General features: G+C 34.9%; 1 protein-coding gene across 4 annotated transcripts in view; it reads left to right on the top strand.

Annotated features, from left to right (window-relative positions):
• The window catches only part of PRKN (parkin RBR E3 ubiquitin protein ligase), a 2,033,074-nt gene that overhangs the window by 187,385 nt on the left and 1,838,510 nt on the right, over window positions 1-7,179 (top strand). The window lies entirely within an intron of this gene.

The raw sequence follows: 7,179 nt of genomic DNA, 5'->3' as shown, positions 1-7,179 counted from the left end.
CATCTGAAGCAGAGAGATACAGGTAAAAGGTTGGAGCAAAATATATTATGCCTTAGAAGAAGTAAAAAAAATCTGGGGTAGCATTTCTAATCTCAGGCAAAGAAAAAAGCAAAAATCAATCTCATTAAATGGGAAAAAGAAGGAAACTACATCTCTTTAAAAGGCATCATTGGAAATGAGGGGGAAGGCGGGGGATAGCATTACTAATCATGCATGTACCTAGTGGTATAGCATCCAGATTCCTAGGGGGAAAAGCTGAGTGAACTACAAGGAGAAATAGACAGCAAAACTTTAATAGGAGACCTCAATCTCTCCCTCTCTCAGAATTAGGTAAATCTAACAACAAAATAAACAAGAATGAAATTAAGAAGGAGAATGAAATCTTAGAAAACTTAGATATGATATACCTCTGGAGAAAACTTAATGGGGATACAAAAGAATATACCTTTTTTCTCAGCAGTACATGTCACCTTCACCAAAAACCTTAAAATCAAATGTAGAAAGACAGAAATAATTTCACTTATCATACAATGATACAATAAAAATTACATGTAGTAATGGGTCAAGGAAAGATAAAACAAGAAATAATTGGAAATTAGCTAACTTTAAGTTGAATAATGGGTGGGTCAAACAGCAAATAATAAAAATAATAATTATATCCAAGAAAATACTAATGAGATATCATACCAAAATGCAGCCAAGGAAATTTTGAGGGGAAACTTTATATCTCTAAATGCCTATATGAATAAAATAAAGAGGAGATCAGTGAATTGGGTATGCAACTAAAAAAGCTAGATAAAGAACAAATTAAACATCCCCAATTAAATACCAGATTTAAAATTCTGAAAATCAAAGGGGAGATTAATAAAATGAAAAGCAAGAAAGCTATTGATCTCATAAATAAAACGAAAAGTTGGTTTTATGAAAAAGCCAATAAAGGGGGCAGCTAAGTGTCACAGTGGATAGAACACCAGCCCTGGAATCAGGAGGACCTGAGTTCAAATTTGCTTTCAGACACTTAATAGCTGTGTGATCTGGGCAATTCACTTAACCCCAATGCCTTTTGAAAAAACAAAACAAAAAAACAAGAACAAAAAAGTCAATAAAATAGAAAAACCTTTGGTTAATCTGATTTAAAAAAAAGAAAGAAGATAACCAAATTATCAGTATTAAAAGTGAAAGGGTGAACTAACCACCAATGAGGAGGAAATTAAAGAACTAATTTGGAGCTACTTTGCTGCATTGTATGCCAATAAATTGGATACAACTCGAATGAAAAGGATGAATATTTCCAAAAATACAAACTGCCCAAATTAACAGAAGTGGAATTAAATTACTTAAATAACCCCATTTCAGGAAAAAAAATTGAAGAAACCATCAATAAACTCCCTAAGAAAATGTCTCCAGTTCCAGATGGATTTACTGGTGAATTCTACCAAACATTTAAAGAACAATTAATTCCTATTCTACATAAACTATTTAAAAAATAGGAAAAACTCCTTTTATGACACCAATATAGTGCTGACACCTAAATCAGGAAGAACCAAAACAAAGAAAATTATAAACCAATATCCCTAATGAATTTTGATGGAAAAATCTTAAATAAAATTTTAGCAATGAGACTACAGCAAGTTATTACAAGGATAACACACCATAATCAGGTTGGTTTTATACCAGGCAGGCAGGGATGGTACAACATTAGGCAAACACTCAACATAATTAAAAATATCAATAATAATAGATGCTGAAAAAGCCTTTGATAAAATATAATACCTATTAAAAACACTAGAAAGTTTAGGAATAAATGGAGTTTTTCTTAAAATAATAACTAGTATATATCTAAAACCATCAACAAATATATTTAATGGGAATAAACTCAGAGGATTTCCAATAAATTCAGGGGTGAAATAAGGTTTCCCATTATCACCATTACTATTCAATATAGTATTAGAAATGCTAGCAGTAGCAATAAGAGAAGAAAAAGAAATTGAAGGAATCAGAAGTGGTAATGAGGAAGCAAAACTTTCACTCTTTGCAGATGATATGTGATGGTCTACCTAGAGAACGCAAGAAAATCATCTAAAAAATTCCTTGAAACAATTAACAAATTCAGCAAAGTAGCAGGATATAAAATAAACCCACATAAATCATCAGTATTTCTATATGTGAACAACAAAGCCCAAGAACAAAAGATAGAAAGAGAAATTTCATTTAAAATAACTGTAGACAACAGTAAATACCTGGGAATCTGCCTCCCAAGACAAACCCAGAAACTGTGTGAGCATAAATATAAAGCTCTCCTAAACCAAATAAAGTCATATCTAAATAATTGGAAAAATGTCAGATGCTCATGGTTAGGTCAAGCTACTATAATAAAAATGACAATTCTACCCAAATTACTTATTTAGTAGTGCTATACCAATTAAACTACCAAATAACTACTGAACTAGGAAAAATAATAATAAAATTCATCTGGAGCAACAAAATGGCAAGAATAGCAAGGGAACTGATGGGAAAAAAAGAAGGAAAGTAACATGGCCTAGCTCTACCAGATCTAAAACTATAAAGCAGCAGTCATCAAAACTGCCTGGTACTGGTTGGTTAAGAAATAAAGTAATGGATCAGTGGATTAGGACATGTTCAAAAGAAAACACAGTAAATGATTATATAGCAATCTACTATTTGACAAATCCAAAGGCATCGGTTTCTAGGATAAGAACTCACTATATGACAAAAATTGTTGGGATAACTAGAAAATAGTATGGCAAAAACTAGCCATAGATCCCCATCTCACACCCTATACCAAAATGAGGTCAAATGGGTACAGCATTTAGACATAATTAGATTAATAGACTAAAATATATTCTATCTATCTGATCTATGGAAAAGGGATAAATTAATGACCAAGAATTAGAGTAGATTATAAACTGCAAAATGATTGATTTTTTCTATTTTAAATTAAGAAGGTTTTGCATTAATAAAGTCAATGCTGACAAAATTAGAAGAAAAGCAGAAAGCTAGGAAACAATCTTCAAAACCAGGAATTCTGCTAAAAGGTCTCATTTCTAAAATATGGAGAGAATTGCATCAAATTTATAAGGTCATAACTCATTCCCCAATTGATAAATGGTCAAAGGATATGAACAGACAGTTTTCAAATGAAGGCATTCAAACTATATATAAGCATATGAAAAAATGCTCCAAATCACTATTGATTAGAGAAATGCAAATTAAAACAATGAGGTATCATCTCATAACTATTAGATTAGCCCAGATGAGAAAAAGGCAAGGTGATCAATGTTGAGGAGGTTGTAGATTGGGACATTGATGCCTAGTTGGTGGAGTTATGAACAGATCCAATCTTTCTGGAGAGCAATATGGAAACATGCCCAAAGAGCAATAAAACTGTTCATCCCTTTGATCCAGTAATTTCAATTCTAGGACTATATCCAGAAGAAATTTTAAAAAATGGAAAATGTTCTACATGTAGTAAAATATTCATAGCAGCCTTTTATAGTGGCAAAGAATTGGTAATTGAGAGGATGCCCATCAATTGGGGAATGGCTAAACAAGTTATGGAACATGAATACAATGGAATTGTTTTTGTTCTATAGAAAACAATAAATGCTTGGACTCTAGAGAAGCATGGAATGATTTATTGGATCTGATGCTGAGCGAAGGGAGTAGAGCCAAGAGAAAAGTTTATACATCAATATTATGAAATGAACAACCTTGATGGAAGCAACCCCTCTTGGCAGTCCTGAGAGCTAGGACAACTGTATTTGAGAAATTATGAACTATATTATCCCCAACCAGAAGAAGAAAAACAAAGCAAGACAAAACACAGAAAAAAAAAGCAACTCCCCTACCGAGTCTGATGAACACTTTATAAAAATGATCTCTTATGTATCTCTTTCCCTTAATCCTAATTCTTCATGCCTAATATTACTAATTTGTAAATATATTTGACAAAATATGTATGTAAAATGTTACCTTGATTGTTCCCAACTGAGGGGGGAGTGAGAAGGGAGGATGGAGAAAAACTTTGTAACATGGAAGTATGCATATAGAAATGGAAGGAAATAAAATTTAAAAATATGACAAAAATTAACTTAAAAAAATAAAGTTTTTTTTTTCCTTTAGGGTAAAAGAATAGTTCTTGGATTGTTCTCTATGCTCTTACATGTAAGTCTTCCTGTGGGAAATGACAGCTTTATTGTTTTCATTATTCCAATAAAGATATTTTTCATAAATGGGGCAAAATTTCCAGTCTATTGAGGAAACTGGGGTTAGGCTTTGACACTTTGGTGTTATGCACTAAGCATCCATTAAAATGTTTATATAACTGAAAAAGAGGAAGACACTTTGGGAAGTTCAGGGTCCTCACCCATATTTTATCTTCTAATTTAAAATTCATTAGATTCTTCTTTTTGAATCAATTCAGAAATAGAGACAGATAAAGACAAGATAAAGAGCCATTTCTGCTCAAGTGCTGAATTAGCTAGTAAATTTAACTGAATTGTTTTCATGGCAGGTGAGCACAGCAGTTCATAGAGAAAGACAAGGTTACTGCTCCTACCTGTAGTCCTGTCTATTCAACTTGAATCACCAATGCTTAGGGAAGTAATGTAGTACAGGAATAGGCATTTATCTAATACTTCTTTACCCTGTGCTGTGTTAAATACTTTACAAATATTTCATTTGATCTTCACAATAGCCTTCTTGTGAGGTGGATGTTTACAGTGGAGGAAATTGAGGTAAATAGAAGTTAAGAAACTTACCCAGGGTCACACAGCTCATAAATATCCAAGGACTGTATATTCTTCTCACCCAGAAGTGGTCCACGTAGCTTAGCAGATTGGTTGCTCATATTTAGTACAATCCAATTACAAGAATCACCCTTTTGAGAAGAGCAGATATTCTTTTTTATTTGTTTTAAATATTTTTTATTCTCATGTTGTACAAATTTTTTTTTACATTAATGAAATATTCTTGTTTAAGAGTAAATGAAATACCCCCTCCCCCCATGAATATAGACTTGCTTGAGCGATAAAGTAAAGGGGAGAGAAAAAAAATTAAAATTAAAAAAAATAATAGTAATAATTGTAGGTATGGCCAGGTGGCACAATGGATGAAGCATCAACCCTGGAGCCACGAGCACCTGAGCTCACATCCAGCCCCATAGACCCAACAATCACCCAGCCATGTGACATGCAAGCCACCCTATCCCCACTGCCTTGAAAAAAACAAAAAGAAGAAAAAAAAAGACCCAAAATAAAATAAAATAATAATAATAATAGTAGGGGTGGCTGGGTGGTGGACAGAGCATTGGCCCTTGAGCCAGGAGCACCTGAGTCCAAATCTGGCCTCAGACAACCAATGATCACCCTGCCATGCATCTCCAGGCAGGCCACACAGCCCCATTTGCCCTGCACCCTCCCCCTAATAATAATAATAATAATAATAATAATAATAATAAAAATAAAATGTGCTTCAGTCTTTGTTCCAACACCAACAACTCTGTCATGGGTGGATCACATTCTTTATGGTAAGTCCATTGCAAAAGTTACTTCTATATTTTTCCACCATTGCCATTGCTTATCGCAACTCCCTCCTTTCTTATTTCTCCACTACCATGTACTCTATTTTCTCTCTCCTTTTACTCTGACTCTGCTGTAGGGTAGCTGAGTGATGCAGCAGACAGATCCCTGGTCCTGGGGCCAAGAGGCCCTGAGCCCTCATACCACCCCTTAGGCCTAGCATCCACTTGGCCCTATGGTCCTGGACAGGCCTTCCAATCCCAGCCACTTGAAAGAAGTAAAAAAGAAAATGTGTTATATCTGACCACTCTTCCCCCATGGTCCATCCTCTCCTCCTTTATTCACATCCCCACCCCTTCCTCCTGCTCCCCACTCCTTCTTACTCCAGATGCCTATACCCCATTGAGTATATTTGCTGTTTCCTCTCCTAGCTACCTCTGATGAGAGCAAAAGTCCCTTCATTCCCCCTTGCTTCCCCTCTTCCATATCATTGCAATAGCTCATTGTAATAAAGAAAAATCTTATTATATGAAATATCTTGGCCTATTCCCCCTCTCCTTTTTCTTTGTCCCATTACATTTCCCTTTTTTTCTGTTGACTCCATGTTTTACACCATATTTTATCTTCCAATTCAGCTTTCTCCTGTGCTTCAACTATAAAAGCTCCTCCTACCTGCTCTATTAACTGAGAAGGTTCATATGAGTATTATCAGTGTCATTTTTCTATGCAGGAATACATGCAGTTCATCATCATTAAGTCCCTCATATTTCCCCCCTCTCCTCCAATCTCCATGCTTCACCTGAGTCCTGTATCTGAGGATCAAACCTTCTGTTCAGCTCTGGCCATTCCAACAGGAACATTTGAAATTCCCCTGGTTCATTGAAAGTCCATCTTTTCCCTGGAAGAGCACATTCAGCCTTGCTGGGTAGTTCATTCTTGGCTGCATTCTAAGCTCTTTTGCCTTCCGGTATATTATATTCCAAGCCCTACGAGCTTCCAATGTAGTTGCTCTTCAGTCCTGTGTGATCCTGACTGCAGCTCCATGATATTTGAACTGTGTCCTTCTGGCTGCTTATAATATTTTCTCTTTGACTTGGGAGTTCTGGAACTTGGCTATAATATTCCTAGGGGTTGGTTTTTTGGGATCTCTTTCTGGGGGGCGGGGATTGGTGGATTCTCTCCATTTCTATTTTGCCCTCTGCTTCTAGAATATCAGGGCAATTTTCCTGTAGTAATTCTTTGAAAATGATGTCAAGGCTCTTTTGCTGATCATGACTTTCAGGTATTACAATAATTTATCTTTCCTAAGTCTGTTTTCCATATCAGTTGTTTTTTCAATGAGATGTTTCACATTTTCTTCTAATTTTTTATTTTTTTGGTTTTGAAGCATTGATTCCTGATTTCTGGTAAATTCATCAGTCTCCATGAATTCTATTTTTTGTCTGAAGAATTTGTTCTCCTCAGAGAGTTTTCTTATCTCTTTCCATCTGGACAATTTTGCTTTTTAAAGCATTCTTCTCCTCATTAACTTTTTGAACTGTTTTATCCATTTGACCTAAGCTGGTTTTTAGCATGCTATTTTCTTCAGCATTTTTTTGGATTTCCTTGACTAGGCTGCTGACTTCATTTTCATGCTTTT

Source organism: Macrotis lagotis, chromosome 5 (assembly GCF_037893015.1).
Source record: "Macrotis lagotis isolate mMagLag1 chromosome 5, bilby.v1.9.chrom.fasta, whole genome shotgun sequence".
NCBI lineage: Eukaryota > Metazoa > Chordata > Mammalia > Peramelemorphia > Peramelidae > Macrotis > Macrotis lagotis.
Note: the sequence above shows the minus strand (reverse complement) of the source record. Positions and strands in the feature narration are given on the sequence as shown.